This window comes from Artemia sp. Qi Xiang Cuo, chromosome 4 (genome assembly GCF_049724085.1).
Source record: "Artemia sp. Qi Xiang Cuo chromosome 4, ASM4972408v1, whole genome shotgun sequence".
Classification (NCBI taxonomy): Eukaryota; Metazoa; Arthropoda; class Branchiopoda; order Anostraca; family Artemiidae; genus Artemia; species Artemia sp. Qi Xiang Cuo.
Window position 1 is genome coordinate 53,606,300 of NC_142797.1, and position 21,901 is coordinate 53,628,200.

Here is a 21,901-nt window from a genome sequence, read left to right on the forward strand (position 1 = left end):
TCAATTTCTCGGAAATTCACTTGTCGTAGTCGGTTACGCAATCAATTTCTCGGAAATTTAGTTCACCTTCGATTACACAATCAATTTCTCGGAAATTCTCTCCCCTTCGATTACGCAATCAATTTCTCGGAAATTTAGTTGCCCTTCGATTACGCAATCAATTTCTCGGAAATCCATTCCCCTTTGTGGATCAATACATCTCCCCCCCCCGTCCATGCGCATGTGCAAACTTCACTCCGGAGACAATACACATGGAAAAAACAAATAAATCGACCTTGACCTCATTAGACTCGATCTATAATCCTTGAATAAATTATGTAGGTTGAGCGTTAGACTAAATTGTAGATGGCAGCACATGTGTAATCGTAGTATTCTATGCCCATATATGGTGTTTGCGTCGCATCAATAGGGGCCTTTCTACTCATATAAGGTTTTTATAGAAGTCGTTGTCGTAGAAACTTCAAAACAGGCTCATTCGATTGGAAATTCAAAGGGCTAGTGCCTTTGTTAATAGTCGAAAGTGATTGGAGGGCAGCTAGCCCCCCACCCCACCGAAGCCCATTATTATTCAAAACACACCCAATCAAGATTTTGAGATAGCCATTCTGTTCAGCGTAGTTGATTTCCAGATAGAAAATATTTTTTTGAGGAGGGCAGTCCCCCATAACCGTCAGGGCAAGGGTTTTAAGTTATGCCCTGGGGGCATATAAGGTTTTTATAGAATTTGTTGTCGTAGAAACTTCAAAAAAGGCTCATTCGATTGGAAATTCAAAGGGCTAGTGCCCTTTTTAATAGTCAAAAGTGATCAGAGGGCAAATAGCCCCCCCCCTCACGTCCTTCTTCCCCCCAAACACATCCAGTCAAAACTTTGAGATACCCATTTTGTTCAGCGTAGTTGATTTCCAGATAGAAAATATGTTTTTGAGGTGGACACTCCCCCTCAGCCCTCAGAGCAACGTTTTTAAGTTATGCCCTGGGGCCATATAAGGTCTTTATAGAAGGTGTTGTCATTCAAACTTCAAAAAAAGCTTATTCGATTGCAAATTCAAAGGGATAGCACCCTTTTTAATAGTCGAAAGTGATTGGAGTGATTGGAGATCATTCCCCCAAACACATCCAATATTAATTTGGAGATAGTCATTATTAGAGATTTAAGTTATACTTCTACGACTTTATGTTCCTTGGCACCTTTCCAAGGCAGATTACCAGACTGGTTATTGCTATTGACATCAATTGCACATGGAATTATACAAGAACCTGTTTGGGGAGATTACGTTCCTTGGCACCTTTTCAGAGCATGTACTTATGGATACCTTTCCAAGCAACGTGATTAAACACGCTTTTACAATCGAAATTGTTTAATTGACATTTGCAAAAAGGGATAAGGAATTCGCAAATTGGACATGAAGGATATTAATTAATGTTTGAATAATAGGAGTGTGATTGATTCTAATTAGTGATTGGGTAATTTTTTAACATGAAATCTCTGAATAAAATATTTTTTGGGGGAGATGGGTTGATTGTTTACTGTATAATACACAAGTGATGTTTGGACAGTGTTGTCAATTTAAAATAGTTTAGAAATAAAAAAAATTTAACATGAAATGGCTCAAAAGTGTTTAGGGGGAGATGGGTTGATTGTGTACTGTATAATACACAAGTGACGTTTGGACAGTGTTTTAAACTGTTGCCTGATTCCGTGTGGTTTTTCTTTACTTGGTGCCCATTAAAAAAACGATAGAAATATTTATTTCTTTCAAAAATCTTTTCCGATGTATCTAAAAGACATCTGTCTTTGTAATTAGAGAAATGCTCCCTTTTGGAAAAACGGGCATCGCAAGCTTGTGTTATCTTAGAGATTAATGCGTAACTCGAGACATCATGGTAAAGTTTTTAATAGAGGCTGTTTCCAAAAAGATTTGGGATTCATTAACTTTAGTGTTGCCAGTCAAAAGCTATGAGTTTGAGAAAATTGCTTGATTATCGAAAAATAAAGAAACATCTTCCAAAAGTCGACAGGAAAGGGATTGTCTTGAGGGAAGAAATTTCCATGGAAGAGGTGGAGGGTATTTTTACGTGAAAACAACTTCAACCGTGCCCAGCCCCCCGCGATCATAAATTAAATTATAAAAAAAGTTTCTTCAACTGAAAGTAAGGAGCAACATTAAAACTTAAAAACGGACAGAAAATAGAGGCTGTTTCCAAAAGATTTAGGATTCATTAGCTTTAGTGTTGCCAGTCAAAAGCTATAAGTTTGAGAAAATTGTCTGATTATTGAAAAATGAAGAAACACCTTCCAAAAGTCAACAGGAATGATATTGTCTTGAGGGGGGAATTTTCCATGGAAGAGGTGGAGGGTATTTCTACGTGAAAACAACTTCAACCGTGCCCAGTCCCCCGTGATCAGAAATTAAATTATAAAAAAAGTTTCTTCAACTGAAAGTAAGGAGCAACATCAAAACTTAAAACGGACAGAAAATAGAGGCTGTTTCCAAAAAAAGATTTAGGATTCATTAACTTTAGTGTTGCCAGTCAAAAGCTATGACTTTGAGAAAATTGCTTGATTATCGAAAAATGAAGAAACACCTTCCAAAAGTCGACAGGAATAGGATTGTCTTGAGGGGGGAATTTTCCATGGAAGAGGTGGAGGGTATTTTTACGTGAAAAAAACTTCAACCGTGCCCAGCCCCCCACGATCAGAAATTAAATTATAAAAAAAGTTTCTTCAACTGAAGGTAAGGAGCAACATCAAAACTTAAAAACGGAGAGAAAATAGAGGCTGTTTCCAAAAGATTTAGGATTCATTAACTTTAGTGTTGCCAGTCAAAAGCTATGAGTTTGAGAAAATTGCCTGATGATCGAAAAATTAAGAAACACCTTCCAATAGTCGACAGGAATGGGATTGTCTTGAGGGGGAAATTTTCCATAGAAGAGTTGGAGGGTATTTTTACGTGAAAACAACTTCAACCGTGCCCAGCCCCCCGCGATCAGAAATTAAATTTAAAAAAAAGTTTCTTCAACTGAAAGTAAGGAGCAACATCAAAACTTAAAAACGGACAGAAAATAGAGGCTGTTTCCAAAAAAGATTTAGGATTCATTAACTTTAGTGTTGCCAGTCAAAAGCTATGAGTTTGAGAAAATTGCCTGATTATCGAAAAATGAAGAAACACCATCCAAAAGTCGACAGGAATGGGATTGTCTTGAGGGGAGAATTTTCCATGGAAGAGGTGGAGAGTATTTTTACGTGGAAACAACTTCAACCGTGCCCAGCCCCCGCGATCAGAAATTAAATTATAAAAAAAATTTCTTCAACTGAAAGTAAGGAGCAACATCAAAACTTAAAAACGGACAGAAAATAGAGGCTCTTTCCAAAAGATTTGGGATTCATTAACTTTAGTGTTGCCAGTCAAAAGCTCTGAGTTTGAGAAAATCGCCTGATTATCGCAAAATGAAGAAACCCCTTCCAAAAGTCGACAGGAATGGGATTGTCTTGAGGGGGGGGGATTTTCCATGGAAGAGGTGGAGGGTATTTTTACGTGAAAACAACTTCAACAGTGCCCAGCCCCCCGCGATCAGAAATTAAATTATAAAAAAAAGTTTCTTCAACTGTAACAAATTTACACAGGGTTACGTGCACGCACGTAACCCCGTCAAATTTTTTTTTTTTATAATTTCCTGAATTAAATTTAGGTATTGTGTATCCAAGAGACTCTTTGTGTGTGTTGTCTCTGTGTGCCGGAGGTGGGCATTAAATAGTGGAATTTATGAAGAAATTGCTCTGCCTTGGAGACATTGAAAATTGTTTGTGATAAAAAAGAGAAAAAAAAGAAATTGTCCGGTTATTGACACTAGCCAGTTTATTGCATGTATTAAATCAGAAGATGAATTGTGACAATGTAAACCACGATAAAACACTATTGAAATGTTCCAACTCTTGCATTTCACGAAAGAAATTCAAAATGAACTTTGAACAATCAAGAGAATGTAACTGTGACAAAGTAAAGCACAACAAAACACTACTGAAATATTCCAACTCTTGCATTTCACGAAAGAAATTCAAAATGAAGTTCGAAAAATCAAGAGAATGTAACTGTGACAAGGTAAAGCACAACAAGACACTACTGAAATATTACAACTCTTGCATTTCAACGAAAGAAATCCAAAATGAACTTTGAAAAATCAAGAGAATGTAACTGTGACAAGGTAAACCACGACAAGACACTACTGAAATATTCCAACTATTGCATTTCAAGGAAGAAATCCAAAATGAACTTTGAAAAATAAAGAGAATGTAACTGTGACAAGGTAAAGCACAACAAAACACTACTGAAATATTCCAACTCTTGCATTTCAACGAAAGAAATCCAAAATGAACTTTGAAAAATCAAAAGAATGTAATTGTGACAAGGTAAACCACAACAAAACACTGCTGAAATATTCAAACTCTTGCATTTCAACGAAAGAAATTCAAAACGAACTTTGAAAAATTAAGAGAATGTAACTGTGAGATGGTAAACCTTTACAAAACACTACTGACATATTCCAACTCTTGCATTTTAACGAAAGAAATCCAAAACAAACTTCGAAAAATCAAGAGAATGTAAGTGTGACAAGTTAAACCACAACAAAACACTACTGAAATAATCCAACTCTTGCATTTCAATGAAAGAAATCCAAAATGAACTTTGAAAAATCAAGAGAATGTAACTGTGACAAGGTAAACCACGACAAAACCCTACCGAAGCATTCCAACTCTTGCATTTCACGAAAGAATTTCAAAATAAACTTTGAAAAATCAAGAGAATATAACTGTGACATGGTAAACCACGACAAAACACTACTGAAATATTCCAACTCTTGCATTTCACGAAAGAAATTCAAAATGAACTTTGAAAAATTAAGAGAATGTAACTGTGACAAGGTAAAGCGCAACAAGGTACTACTGAAATATTCCAACTAATGCATTTCAACGAAAGAAATTCAAAATGAACTTTGAAAATCAAGAGAATGTAACAGTGACAATGTAAAGCACAACAAAACACTACTGAAATATTCCAACTCTTGCATTTCAAGGAAAGAAATTCAAAATGAACTTTGAAAAATCAAGATAATGTAACTGTGACAAGGTAAACCACGACAAAACACTACCGAAGCATTCCAACTCTTGCATTTAACGAAAGAAATTCAAAATGAACTTTGAAAATCAAGAGAATGTAACTGTGACAAGGTAAAGCACAACAAAACACTACTGAAATATTCCAACTCTTGCATTTCAAGGAAAGAAATCCAAAATGAACTTTGAAAAATCAAGATAATGTAACTCTGACAAGGTAAACCACTACAAAACACTACCGAAGCATTCCAACTCTTGCATTTCACTAAAGAAGTTCAAAATGAACTTTGAAAAATCAAGATAATGTAACTGTGACGAGGTAAAGCACGACAAAACACTTCTGAAGAATCCCAGCTCCTGCATTTCACTAAAGAAAATCGAAATGAACTTTTGAAAAACCAAGAGAATGTAACTGTGACAAGGTAAACCACGACAAAACACTACTAAAATATTCAAACTCTTGCATTTCACGAAAGAAATTCAAAATGAACTTTGAGAAATTAAGAGAATGTAACTGTGACAAGGTAAAGCACAACAAAACACTACTGAAATATTCCAACTCTTGCATTTCACGAAAGAAATTCAAAATGAAGTTCGAAAAATCAAGAGAATGTAACTGTGACAAGGTAAATCACAACAAGACACTACTGAAATATTCCAACTCTTGCATTTCAACGAAATAAATCCAAAATGAACTTTGAAAAATCAAGAGAATGTAACTGTGACAAGGTAAACCACGACAAGACACTACTGAAATATTCCAACTCTTGCATTTCAAGGAAGAAATCCAAAATGAACTTTGAAAAATCAAGAGAATGTAACTGTGACAACGTAAAGCACAACAAAACACTATTGAAATATTCCAACTCTTGCATTTCAACGAAAGAAATCCAAAATGAACTTTGAAAAATCAAAAGAATGTAACTGTGACAAGGTAAACCACGACAAAACACTACTGAAATATTCCAACTCTTGCATTTCAACGAAAGAAATTCAAAACGAACTTTGAAAAATTAAGAGAATGTAACTGTGACAAGGTAAACCAGTACAAAACACTACTGAAATATTCCAACTCTTGCATTTCAACGAAAGAAATCCAAAACAAACTTCGAAAAATCAAGAGAATGTAAGTGTGACAAGGTAAACCACAACAAAACACTACTGAAATAATCCAACTCTTGCATTTCAATGAAAGAAATACAAAATGAACTTTGAAAAATCAAGAGAATGTAATTGTGACAAGGTAAACCACGACAAAACCCTACCGAAGCATTCCAACTCTTGCATTTCACGAAAGAATTTCAAAATAAACTTTGAAAAATCAAGAGAATATAACTTTGACATGGTAAACCACGACAAAACACTACTGAAATATTCCAACTCTTGCATTTCACGAAAGAAATTCAAAATGAACTTTGAAAAATTAAGAGAATGTAACTGTGACAAGCTAAAGCACAACAAAACACTACTGAAATATTCCAATTCTTGCATTTCAACGAAAGAAATTCAAAATGAACTTTGAAAATCAAGAGAATGTAACTGTGACAAGGTAAAGCACAACAAAACACTACTGAAATATTCAAACTCTTGCATTTCAAGGAAAGAAATCCAAAATGAACTTTGAAAAATAAAGATAATGTAACTGTGACAAGGTAAACCACGACGAACCACTACCGAAGCATTCCAACTCTTGCATTTCACGAAAGAAGTTCAAAATGAACTATGAAAAATCAAGATAATTCAACGGTGACAAGGTAAAGCACGACAATACACGACAGAAGAATTCCAACTCTTGCTTTTCACGAAGGAAAATCGAAAGGGACTTTTAAATACCAAGAAAATGTAACAGTGACAACGTAAACCACTACAAGACATCACTAAAACATTCAAACTCTTGCAATTCACGAAAAAAATTTAAAATGAACTTTTAGAAATTAAGAGAATGTAACTGTGACAAGGTAAAGCACAACAAAACACTACTGAAATATTCCAACTCTTGCATTTCAACGAGAGAAATCCAAAATGAACTTTGAAAAATCAAAAGAATGCAAGTGTGACAAGGTAAACGCCAGCACTCATAAACGATCCTTTTGAAATTCTGCTAACAACATCGATTCTCAAGGTAAAAGTTTGAATCAAACACTTTTAGCATATCGAGTGTCCTTACTGAAAAACTACTGCATTAAAAAAATAAATTAAATTTATCATACGACCTAAATTATTTCATCATATACGCCAGCAGTCATAAACGGTCCTTTTGAAATTCTGCTAACAACATCGATGTTCAAGGTAAAAGTTTGAATTTCTCAAACTCATAGCTTTTGACTGGCAACACTAAAGTTAATGAATCCTAAATCTTTTGGAAACAGCCTTTATTTTCTGTCCGTTTTTAAGTTTTGATGTTGCTCCTTACTTCAGTTGAAGAAACTTTTTTTTATAATTTAATTTCTGATCGTGGGGGGCTGGGCACGGTTGAAGTTGTTTTCACGTAAAATACCATCCACCTCTTCCATGGAAAATTCCCCCCCCCCCTGAAGACAATCCCATTCCTTTCGACTTTTGGAAGGTGTTTCTTCATTTTTCGATAATCAGGCAATTTTCTCAAACTCATAGCTTTTGACTGGCAACACTAAAGTTAATGAATCCTAAATCTTTTGGAAAGAGCCTCTATTTTTTGTCTGTTTTTAAGTTTTGATGTTGCTCCTTACTTTCAGTTGAAGAAACTTTTTTTATAATTTAATTTCTGATCGCTGGGGGCTGGGCACAGTTGAAGCTGTTTTCACGTAAAAATACCCTCCACCTCTTCTCTAGAAAATCCCCCCCCCTCAAGACACTCCCATTTCGGTCGACTTTTGGTAGGTGTTTCTTAATTTTTCGCTAATCAGACAATTTTCTCAAACCCATAGCTTTTGACTAGCAACACTAAAATTAATGAATCCTAAATCTTTTGGAAACAGCGTCTATTTTCTTTCCGTTTTTAAGTTTTGATGTTGCTCCTTACTTTCAGTTGAAAAAACTTTTTTTTATAACTTAATTTCTGATCGCGGGGGGTTGGGCTCGGTTGAAGTTGTTTTCACGTAAAAATACCCTCCACCTCTTCCATGGAAAATTCCCCCCACAAGACAATCCCATGCCTGGCGACTTTAGGAAGGATTTTCTTCATTTTTCGATAATCAGACAATTTTCTCAAACTCATAGCTTTTGACTGGCAACAATAAAGTTAATGAATCCTAAATCTTTTGGAAACAACCTCTATTTTCTATCCGTTTTTAAGTTTTGATGTTGCTCATTACTTTCATTTGAAGAAACTTTTTTTATAATTTTATTCCTAATCGCAGGGTGTTGGGTACGGTTAAAATGTTTTTCAAGTAAAAAGACCCTCCACGTCGTCCATGGAAATGTCTCCCCTCAAGACAACCCCATTTCTGTCGACTTGTGGAAGGTTTTTCTTCATTTTTCGCTAATCGGACAATTTTCTCAAACTCATAGCTTTTGACTGGCAACACTAAAGTTAATGAATCCTAAATCTTTTTTTGGAAACGGCCTCTATTTTCTGTCCGTTTTTAAGTTTTGATGTTGCTCCTTACTTTCAGTTGAAGAAACTTTTTTTTTATTATTTAATTTCTGATCGCAGGGGGCTGGGCACGGTTGAAGTTGTTTTCATGTAAAAATACCATCCACCTCTTCCATGGAAAATTCCTCCCCTTAAGACAATTCCATTCCTGTCGACTTTTGGAAGGTGTTTCTTCATTTTTCGATAATCAAGCAATTTTCTCAAACTCATAGCTTTTGACTGGCAACACTAAAGTTAATGAATCCTAAATCTTTTTGGAAACAGCCTATATTTTCTGTCAGTTTTTAAGTTTTGATGTTGCTCCTTACTTTCAGTTGAAGAAACTTTTTTTATAATTTTAATTTCTGATCACGGGGGGCTGGACACGGTTGAAGTTGTTTTCACGTAAAAATACCCTCCACCTCTTCCATGGAAATTTCTTCCCTCAAGACAATCCCATTCCTGTCGACTGTTGGAAGGTGTTTCTTCATTTTTCAATAATCAAGCAATTTCCTTAAACTCATAGCTTTTGACTGGCAACACTAAAGCTAATGAATCCTAAATCTTTTGGAAACAAACTTTATTTTCTGTCCGTTTTTATGTTTTGATACTGCTCCTTACTTTCAGTTGAAGAAACTTTTTTTATAATTTAATTTCTGATCTCTGGGGGCTGGGCATGGTTGAAGTTGTTTTCATGTAAAAATACCCTCCACCTCTTCCATGGAAATTTCTTCCCTCAAGACAATCCCTTTCCTGTCGACTTTTGGAAGGTGTTTCTTCATTTTTTGATAATCAAGCAATTTTCTCAAACTCATAGCTTTTGACTGGCAACACTAAAGTAAAGAGGAGGTCCGTCCCCCACAACCCTCAGGGCAAGGGTTTTAAGTTATGCCCTGGGGGCATATAAGAACGATGTTGGCACAATGTATTATTTGATAATTTTTTCCTTTAGAGCTGGTCACTTCGTGTCGAAGAAGTTGTCGTAGAAACGTCGAAAAGGCCTCATTCAATTGGAAATTGGAGTGGCTTGTGCCCTTTTTAATAGTCGAAAGTGATTGGAAGGGGACTAAAACCACTGCAACGCCCACCATTTCCCAAAACCCATCCAATAAAAATTTTGGGATAGCCATTTTTTTCAGCGTAGTTGATTTCCAGATAGAAATTATGTTTTTGAGGAGGACAGTCCCCACAGCCCTCAGGGCAAGGGTTGTAAGTTATGCCCTGGGGGTATACAAGGTTTTTTTTATAGAAAGCATTGTCGTAGAAACTTCGAAAAGGCTCATTCGAGTGGACATTCAAAGGGCTAGTGCCCTTTTTAGTAGTCGAAAGTGAATACAGGGCAACTAACCCGCCTCTCATGCCCACCTTTTCCCCAAATACATCTAATCAAAACTTTGAGATAACCATTTTATTCAACGTAGTTTTGAGTTCTGGAAATTAGGTTTTTGAGGATGACAACCCCCCCACAGCCGTCAAGGGTTGTAAATTATGCCCTGGGGGCATATAAGGTTTTTATATAACGCGTTGTCGTAGAAACTTCAAAAAGGGCTCATTGAAATGGTAATTGAAATGGCTAGTGCCCTTTTTAATAGTCGAAAGTGATTGGAAAGCAACTAATATCCCTTCCACACCCATCATTTCCCCAAACACATCCAATAAAGATTTTGAGATATCCATTTTGTTCCAGGTCGTTCAAATATCAAGAAATTATACCTTTGAGCAGGACATTTTGTTCAACGTAGTAGAAAGTTCTGGAGATTGGGTCCTTGAGAATGACACCCCCCCCAGCACTCAGGGCAAGGTTTGTAAGTTAACCCCTGGGGGCATATAAGGTTTTTATTGAAAGTGTTGCCGTAGAAACTTCAAAAGGGCTCATTTGATTGGAAATTGAAAGGGCTAGTGGCATTTTTAATAGTTGAAAGTGATTGGAGAACGACTAACGCCTCTCTCACGCCCACCATTTCCCCAAACACATCCAATCAAAATTTTGAGATAAAGTAGTTGGTAGTTGAAAGTTCTGGAAATTCGGTCTTAGAGGATGACAACCAACCTAACAGATCTTAGGGTAAGGGTTTTAATTTATACCCTGGGGGCATATAAGGTGTTTATAGAAAGCGTTGTCGTTTCCAAAAGGGCTCATTCGATTGGAAATCGAAAGGCCTAGTGCCCTCTTTAATAGTCGAAAGTGATTGGAAGGCTTGACAATTTTATAATAAAGATCGATGTGGGTATAATGTATTACTTTTTGTTGTTTTTGTTGTTGTTTAGACCAGGGTACTTCGTATCGAAGGAGTTGTCATGAGAACTTCGAAAAGGGCTCATTCGATTGAAAATAGAGGGCTGATGCCCTTTTTAATAGTCTAAAGTAATTGGTGGGTAACTATCCTCCCTTCCACTCCCATCCTCTCACGTCCACCCTCCTAATTACCCATTATTTTTAAGAATTAAATTTTGCATAAAGATAAATAAAAAATCACCCTGATAAAGCTAAATCCCAAAAAGGTATATCAGCAATATCCCAAGAACAACTGAGGGTCTTATTTTCAGACTTTCGAGGCTACTTCTGCTCTTGAAATTTAACCAAATCAAAATAGCGTAAGTGTATCCAAGCTTTCAAAGAAATTAAACAGATTTTTTTGCGAATGGTGTCAAGTTTTCCATTTCAGGTCAACTAGAGGAGGTATGACACTAAATCAAACAGTACTATTTGTTTCCAGATTTTTAAAAGGGTGCATGTTGTTAAAAATTGCTGAAAATTTTTATCCAGCATACAAATAGCAGGCCAAACTTTAAAGTCTTAAAAAATGAAAAGATTTAAAGTATTATTTTCTTTTTCCCTGAAAAGACAATGTCAATATAAAACGAACAGAAATTAATTTAAAAAAAACTAACTTTTTCCATAAAATAAGTTTTTCAAAGAAAAGTAAAGAACTCCATTAAACAAAAATTGAGCAAAAATCAAATCAAATAATCTATCAAGCGTGAAACTACCACAAATCAGCATAGATAAATAAATGAGACCCAAAACGAACAGAAATTACAATAAATAACCGAGTCAAACTCAAAACGAGCAGAAATTAACATAAGTTGGGCGAAAAACTCCTATGCCTTACCAAGGCCAGAACATAATTTGCACTTTACTGAAAAAATACAAATGAATGTGCATTGTCAGTTTAATATACATATACTGATATTTAGCAATCAAAATGCTAATATTATTTGATTTATTAAAGTTAAAAACATTTATATTTTTTCAGTAAAGTGCAAATTTTGTTCTGGCCTTGGGAAGGCATATGGGTTTTGCGCCCAACTTATGTTAACTATGTCAATATATTGACTATATCAATATAAAACAAACAGAAATTAATTAAAAAAACTTTCCACAAAATAAGTTTTTCAAAGAAAAGTAAAGAACTCCATTAAACAAAAAATCAGCAAAAATAAAATCAAATAATCTACCAAGCGTGAAACTACCACAAATCAGCATCAATCAATAAATGAAACCCAAAACAAACAAAAATTACAATAAATAACCGAGTCGAACTCAAAACGAGCAGAAATTAACAAAAGCTGGGCGTAAAACCCCTATGCCTTCCCAAGGCCAGAACAAAATTTGAACTTTACTGAAAAAATACAAATGAATTTGCATTGTCAGTTTAATATACATATACTGATATTTAGCAATCAAAATGTTAATATTATTTGATTTATTAAAGTTATAAAAGTAAAAACATTTTTTATTCGGTTCATGGAGGGAGAGCCAGGAGTCAGCTCACATGATTTTTAGAATGCAATATAGTTTATAAGTTTGTTTGTTTTCTTTTTTTGGGAGAGGGGGCGTTGGGCCACGGAGGGAGGGAAGGGATCAGATCCAATTTATCAATCATTGGTTATTTTTTAGGGGAGATAGGGGTATCACGCCATGTAGGACCAGGAATGAGTTACCATAATTTTTTGAATATAATACAGTTAACAAGTTTTTTGGGGGGATTTGGGTAATGTAGAGAACGCCAGGGGTCAGCTCCTTTAATTTTCAGAATAAAATAGGGTTCATAGGTTTTTTTGAGTGGGGGTGGGGATTGGACTAAAGTAGAGAGGCCCCAATTGATCGTGGCAGCACACCATATATGGGCATAGAGTCCCTAGGGAGAACACCTGTGCTGTCAGTCCGACGGGGCACCATATATCTGCCTGGAATCCCCAGGGAGAACACGTTTCCGAGAAATTGATTGCGTAACCTAGCCTAACCTCATGAGCTCGTGACGGGGCAGGGGGCACCATATATGGTCATAGACTCCCTAGGGGAAATGGTTTTCTGAGAAATTGATTGCGTAATCGAGGGGAAAATGGATTTCCGAGAACTTGATTGCATAATCGATTGGGAATTTTATTGATCTAGGACTCATGACAGGGCTCCATATATGGGCATAGAATACTGAACGAACACCATGATGTCATCTACAATTAACTCTAACATCCCCTACATTAAACGACATTAAACTAGTTGAAGTTGTGTTTAAATTCTTCATCAATATAAAATCAAAAACATTAAAATTAAAAATGTAAATGAGTATTTCAAAGAAATAATAGCCTTCTAAATAATTTAATGTCGATAAACAGTGGAAATTGGTTTTCTTCAGTATTGTTTGTGAATGATTAAAGATGATGACTGGGATTTTATATTGATGAAGAATTTAAACACAACTTCAACTTTTTTGTTCTGTATTGTTTGTAAATGATTAAAGATGGTGACTGACAAAAACATTTTGAAACCAAAGAAAACCTTAAAATTTAGTAAATTGTCAAACGATATCAAAATGTAACCTCTTAGTTTAACTGAGGTATTGGACCTTTCATCTATGCCGAACAAAAAAAATAACTAGTTGAAGTTGTGTTTAAATTCTTCATCAATTTAAAATCAAAAACATGGAAATTAAAAATTTTAATGCGTATTTCAAAGAAATAATAGCCTTCTTAATAATTTAATGTCGATAAACAGTGGAAATTGGTTTTCTTCAGTATTGTTTGTGAATGATTAAAGATGGTGACTGACAAAAACATTTTGAAACTAAAGAAAACCTTAAAAATTTAGTAAATTGTCAAACGATGTCAAAATGTAACCTCTAAGTTTAACTGAGGTATTGGACCTTCATCTATGCCGAACAAAAAAAATAACTAGTTGAAGTTGCGTTTAAATTCTTCATCAATATAAAATCAAAAACATGAAAATTAAAATGTAAATGCGTATTTTAAAGAAATAATAGCCTTCTTAATAATTTAATGTCGATAAACAGTGGAAATTGGTTTTCTTCAGTATTGTTTGTGAATGATTAAAGATAGTGACTGACAAAAACATTTTGAAACTAAACAAAACCTTAAAATTTAGTAAATTGTCAAACGATGTCAAAATGTAATCTCTTAGTTTAACTGAGGTAATGGACCTTTCATCTATGCCGAACAAAAAAAAAATAACTAGTTGAAGTTGTGCTTAAATTCTTCATCAATATGAAAATCAAAAACATGAAAAATTAAAAATGTAAATGCGTATTTCAAAGAAATAATGGCCTTCTTAATAATTTAATGTCGATAAACAGTGGAAATTGGTTTTCTTCAGTATTTTTTGTGAATGATTAAAGATGGTGACTGACAAAAACATTTTGAAACTAAAGAAAACCTTCAAATTTAGTAAATTGTCAAACAATATCAAAATGTAATCTCTTAGTTTAACTGAGGTATTGGACCTTTCATCTATGCCAAACAAAAAAAATAACTAGTTGAAGTTGTGCTTAAATTCTTCATCAATATAAAATCAAAAACATGAAAATTAAAAATATAAATGCGTATTTCAAAGAAATAATAGCCTTCTTAATAATTTAATGTCGATAAACAGTGGAAATTGGTTTTCTTCAGTATTGTTTGTGAATGATTAAAGATGGTGACTGACAAAAACATTTTGAAACTAAAGAAAAACCTTAAAATTTAGTAAATTGTCAAACAATATCAAAATGTAATATCTTAGTTTAACTGAGGTAATGGACCTTTCATCTATGCCGAACAAAAAAAAACTAGTTGAAGTTGTGTTTAAATTCTTAATCAATATAAAATCAAAAACATAAAAATTAAAAATGTAAATGCGTATTTCAAAGAAATAATAACCTTCTTAATAATTTAATGTCGATAAACAGTGGAAATTGGTTTTCTTCAGTATTGTTTGTGAATGATTAAAGATGGGGACTGAAAAAAAACATTTTGAAACTAAAGAAAACCTTAAAATTTAGTAAATTGTCAAACGATGTCAAAATGTAACCTCTTAGTTTAACTGAGGTATTGGACCTTTCATCTATGCCGAACAAAAAAAATAACTACTTGAAGTTGTGTTTAAATTCTTCATCAATATAAATCAAAAACATGAAAATTAAAAATGTAAATGCGTATTTCAAAGAAATAATAGCCTTCTTAATAATTTAATGTCGATAAACAGTGGAAATTGGTTTCCTTCAGTATTGTTTGTGAATGATTAAAGATGGTGACTGACAAAAACATTTTGAAACTAAAGAAAACCTGAAAATTTAGTAAATTGTCAAACGATGTCAAAATGTAAACTCTTAGTTTAACTGAGGTATTGGACCTTTCATCTATGCCGAACAAAAAAAATAACTAGTTGAAGTTGTGTTTAAATTCTTCATAAATATAAAATCAAAAACATGAAAATTAAAAATGTAAATGTGTATTTCAAAGAAATAATAGCCTTCTTAATAATTTAATGTCGATAAACAGTGGAAATTGGTTTTCTTCAGTATTGTTTGTTAATGATTAAAGATGGTGACTGTGATTTTATATTGATGAAGAATTTAAACACAACTTCAACTAGTTATTTTTTTGTTCTGTATTGTTTGTGAATGATTAAAGATGGTGACTGACAACAACATTTTGAAACTAAAGAAAACCTGAAAAATTTTGTAAATTGTCAAACGATGTCAAAATGTAACCTCTTAGTTTAACTGAGGTATTGGACCTTTCATCCATGCCGAACAAAAAAAATAACTAGTTGAAGTTGTGTTTAAATTCTTCATCAATATAAAATCAAAAACATGAAAATTAAAAATGTAAATGCGTATTTCAAAGAAATAATAGCCTTCTTAATAATTTAATGTCAATAAACAGTGGAAATTGGTTTTCTTTAGTATTGTTTGTGAATGATTAAAGATGGTGACTGACAAAAACATTTTTAAACTAAAAAAAACCTTAAAATTTAGTAAATTGGCAAACGATGTCAAAATTTAATCTCTTAGTTTAACTGAGGTATTGGACCTTTCATCTATGCCGAACAAAAAAAATCACTAGTTGAAGTTTTGCTTAAATTCTTCATCAATATAAAAATCAAAACCATGAAAATTAAAAATGTAAATGCATATTTCATAGAAATAATAGCCATCTTAATAATTTAATGTCGATAGACAGTGGAAATTGGTTTTCTTCAGTATTGTTTGTGAATGATTAAAGATGGTGACTGACAAAAACATTTTGAAACTAAAGAAAACCTTAAAATTTAGTAAATTGTCAAACAATATCAAAATGTAATCTCTTAGTTTAACTGAGGTATTGGACCTTTCATCTATGCCGAACAAAAAAATAACCAGTTGAAGTTGTGCTTAAATTCTTCATCAATATAAAATAAAAACATGAAAATTAACAATATAAATGCGTATTTCAAAGAAATAATAGCCTTCTTAATAATTTAATGTCGATAAACAGTGGAAATTGGTTTTCTTCAGTATTGTTCGTGAATGATTAAAGATGGTGAGTGACTAAAACATTTTCAAACTAAATAAAACCTTAAAATTCAGCAAATTGTAAAACAATATTAAAATGAAATCTCATAGTTTAACTGAGGTATTGGACCTTTCATCTTTGCCGAACAAAAAAAAATAACTGGTTGAAGTTGTTCTTAAATTCTTCATCAATATAAAATCAAAAAAATGAAAATTAAACATATAAATGCGTATTTCAAAGAAATAATAGCCTTCTTACTAATTTAATGTCGATAAACAGTGGAAATTGGTTTTCTTCAGTATTGTTTGTGAATGATTAAAGATGGTGACTGACAAAAACATTTTCAAACTAAAGAAAACCTTAAAATTTAGTAAGTTGTCAAACAATATCAAAATGTAATATCTTAGTTTAACTGAGGTAATGGACCTTTCATCTATGCCGAACAAAAAAATAACTAGTTGAAGTTGTGTTTAAATTCTTCATCAATATAAAATCAAAAACATAAAAATTAAAAATGTAAATGCGTATTTCAAAGAAATAATAGCCTTCTTAATAATTTAATGTCGATAAACAGTGGAAATTGGTTTTCTTCAGTATTGTTTGTGAATGATTAAAGATGGTGACTGAAAAAAAACATTTTGAAACTAAAGAAAACCTTAAAATTTAGTAAATTGTCAAACGATGTCAAAATGTAACCTCTTAGTTTAACTGAGGTATTGGACCTTTCATCTATGCCGAACAAAAAAAATAACTACTTGAAGTTGTGTTTAAATTCTTCATCAATATAAATCAAAAACATGAAAATTAAAAATGTAAATGCGTATTTCAAAGAAATAATAGCCTTCTTAATAATTTAATGTCGATAAACAGTGGAAATTGGTTTCCTTCAGTATTGTTTGTGAATGATTAAAGATGGTGACTGACAAAAACATTTTGAAACTAAAGAAAACCTGAAAAATTTAGTAAATTGTCAAACGATGTCAAAATGTAAACTCTTAGTTTAACTGAGGTATTGGACCTTTCATCTATGCCGAACAAAAAAAATAACTAGTTGAAGTTGTTTTTAAATTCTTCATAAATATAAAATAAAAAAAATTAAAAATAAAAATGTTAATGTGTATTTCAAATAAATAATAGCCTTCTTAATAATTTAATGTCGATAAACAGTGGAAATTGGTTTTCTTCGGTATTGTTTGTGAATGATTAAAGATGGTGACTGTGATTTTATATTGATGAAGAATTTAAACACAACTTCAAATAGTTATTTTTTTGTTCTGTATTGTTTGTGTATGATTAAAGATGGTGACTGACAACAACATTTTGAAACTAAAGAAAACCTTAAAATTTTTGTAAATTGTCAAACGATGTCAAAATGTAACCTCTTAGTTTAACTGAGGTATTGGACCTTTCATCCATGCCGAACAAAAAAAATAACTAGTTGAAGTTGTGTTTAAATTCTTCATCAATATAAAATCAAAAACATGAAAATTAAAAATATAAATGCGTATTTCAAAGAAATAATAGCCTTCTTAATAATTTAATGTCAATAAACAGTGGAAATTGGTTTTCTTTAGTATTGTTTGTGAATGATTAAAGATGGTGACTGACAAAAACATTTTTAAACTAAAAAAAAACTTAAAATTTAGTAAATTGGCAAACGATGTCAAAATTTAATCTCTTAGTTTAACTGAGGTATTGGACCTTTCATCTATGCCGAACAAAAAAAATCACTAGTTGAAGTTTTGCTTAAATTCTTCATCAATATAAAAATCAAAAACATGAAAATTAAAAATGTAAATGCGTATTTCAAAGAAATAATAGCCTTCTTAATAATTTAATGTCGATAAACAGTGGAAATTGGTTTTCTTCAGTATTGTTTGTGAATGATTAAAGATGGTGATTGACAAAAACATTTTGAAACTAAAGAAAACCTTAAAATTTAGTAAATTGTCCAACAATATCAAAATGTAATCTCTTAGTTTAACTGAGGTATTGGACCTTTCATCTATACCGAACAAAAAAATAACTAGTTGAAGTTGTCTTTAAATTCTTCATCAATATAAAATCAAAAACATGAAAATTAAAAATTTAAATGCGTATTTCAAAGAAATAATAGCCTTCTTAATAATTTAATGTCTATAAACAGTGGAAATTGGTTTTCTTCAGTATTGTTTGTGAATGATTAAAGATGGTGACTGACAAAAAGATTTTGAAACTAAGGAAAACCTTAAAATTTAGTAAATTTCCAAACAATATCAAAATGTAATCTCATAGTTTAACTGAGGTATTGGACCTTTCATCTATGCCGAAGAAAAAAAAATAACTAGTTGAAGTTGTGCTTAAATTCTTCATCAATATAAAATCAAAAGCATGAAAATTAACCATATAAATGTGTATTTCAAAGAATATTAGCCTTCTTAATAATTTAATGTCGATAAACAGTGGAAATTGGTTTTCTTCAGTATTGTTTGTGAATGATTAAAGATGGTGACTGACAAAAACATTTCGAAACTAAAGAAAACCTTAAAATTTAGTAAATTGTCAAACAATATCAAAATGTAACCTCTTAGTTTAACTGAGGTAGTGGACCTTTCATCTATGCCGAACAAAAAAATAACTAGTTGGAGTTGTGTTTAAATTTTTCATCAATATAAAATCAAAAACATGAAAATTAGAAATGTAAATGCGTATTTCAAAGAAATAATAGCCTTCTTAATAATTTAATGTCGATAAACAGTGCAAATTAATTTCTTCAGTATTGTTTGTGAATGATTAAAGATGGTGACTGACAAAAACATTTTGAAACTAAAGAAAACCTTAAAATTTAGTAAATTGTCAAACGATGTCAAAATGTAACCTCTTAGTTTAACTGAGGTATCGGACCTTTCATCTATGCCGAACAAAAAAAATAACTAGTTGAAGTTGTGTTTAAATTCTTCATCAATATAAACTCAAAAACATGAAAATTAAATATATAAATGCGTATTTCAAAGAAATAATAGCCTTCTTACTAATTTAATGTCGATAAACAGTGGAAATTGGTTTTCTTCAGTATTGTTTGTGAATGATTAAAGATGGTGACTGACAAAAACATTTTGAAACTAAAGAAAACCTTAAAATTTAGTAACTTGTCAAACGATGTCAAAATGTAACCTCTTAGTTTAACTGAGGTATTGGACCTTTCATCTATGCCGAACAAAAAAAAACTAGTTGAAGTTGTGTTTAAATTCTTCATCAATATAAAATCAAAAACATGAAAATTAAAAATGTAAATGCGTATTTCAAAGAAATAATAGCCTTCTTAATAATTTAATGTATATAAACAGTGGAAATTGGTTTTCTTCAGTATTTTTTGTGAATGATTAAAGATGGTGACTGACAAAAATATTTTGAAACTAAAGAAAACCTTAAAAATTTAGTAAATTATCAAACGATGTCAAAATGTAATATCTTAGTTTAACTGAGATATTCGACCTTTCATCTATGCCGAACAAAAAAAAATAACTAGTTGAAGTTTTGTTTAAATTCTTCATCAATATAAAATCAAAAACATGAAAATTAAAAATGTAAATGTGTATTTCAAAGAAATGATAGCCTTCTTAATAATTTAATGTCGATATACAGTGGAAATTGGTTTTGTTCAGTATTGTATGTGAATGATTAAAGATGGTGACTGACAAAACATTTTGAAACTAAAGAAAACCTTACAATTTATTAAATTTTCAAACGATGTCAAAATTTAATCTCTTAGTTTAACTGAGGTATTGGACCTTTCTTCTATGCCGAAAAAAAAATAACTAGTTGAAGATGTGCTTAAATTCTTCATCAATATAAAATCAAAAACATGAAAATTAAAAATTTAAATGCGTATTTCAAAGAAATAATAGCCTTCTTAATAATTTAATGTCAATAAACAGTGGAAATTGGTTTTCTTCAGTATTGTTTGTGAATGATTAAAGATGGTGATTGACAAAAACATTTTGAAACTAAAGAAAATCTTAAAATTTAGTAAATTGTCCAACAATATCAAAATGTAATCTCTTAGTTTAACTATAATCCCTAAAATGCCTAAAACGGTTTCACCCAAATAATCTCTAAACGTAATTTCAGCGTGTTCCCTTTATTTTGACATCCCTGCGCTGTCACATTTGAAATTCCTAGGAAACCCTGTCCCGCGTTAATCTCTTCATCTCTAAGATCAGAACATTCGCCCGGAGTCAATTCTCCTGGACGAACACCAATTTCTCGGAAACGTGTCACGAAAGGGGAATTAATTTGTTGTTTCTAAGGGGAATTATTGATCTACGAAAGGAAAATTAGTTCGTTGTTTCTAAGGGGAATTATTGATTCACGAAAGGGGAATTAATTTGTTGTTTCTAAGGGGGATTATTGATTCACGAAAGGGGAATTAATTTGTTGTTTCTAAGGGGAATTATTGATCTACGAAAGGGGAATTAATTTGTTGTTTCTAAGGGGAATTATTGATTCACGAAAGGGGATGTTAGAGTCAATTATAGATGACATGGTGGTGTTCGTTCAGTATTCTATGCCCATATATGGAGCCCTGTCATGAGTCCTAGATTAATAAAATTCCCAATCGATTACGCAATCAAGTTCTCGGAAATCTACTTCCCCTTCGATTACGCAATCAATTTCTCAGAAATCCATTTCCCCTAGGGAGTCTATGACCATATATGGTTCCCCGTCACGAGCTCATGAGGTTAGGCTAGGTTACGCAATCAATTTCTCGGAAACGTGTTCTCCCTGGGGATTCCATACCCATATATGGTGCCCCGTCGGACTGACAGCACAGGTGTTCTCCCTAGGGACTCTATGCCCATATATGGTGTGCTTTCACGATCAATTGGGGCCTCTCTACTGACTATTCTGATCTTTGAACTATTTTCGAAACCTTCGCATAAGAACGTTATATGCCCCCAGGAGGCAACACTTTTCCCAGGCTCTGAGGGGTTGTGTTGACCCAGTAGTTTGTGTTATCTGATCTTTTGACTTATTTAACACAATGGGTATCTCAAAATTCGATCGGATGGCTTATGGGTGAAAGGACTGAAGGACTAGTTGCCCTCCGGTCCCTTTTGACTCTTAAAAAGTGAACTACAACTTTCAATTTTTAATATAATGAACCGACGATGAAATTTATACGATCATTCATTCCACAAAAAAATCTTATGTGCATCAGGGCATAATTTACAACGCTTGCCCCCAGGTTCTGGGGGGTTGTGTAAAGCTATGAATTTTGTTATATGATCTCTGGTCTATTTTTGACAAAAATAAAATCTCAAATATACGATTGGACAAATTTGGGGAAAAGACGGTTGGTGGTGGGGGGAACTAGTTGCCATCAGATTACCTTTGACTCTAAAAAGGGAACTATTACTTTTGATTTCTAGAGATTTGAGTCCTCTCCGAGGTTTTGCTCCATAAAATCTTATATGCCCCTG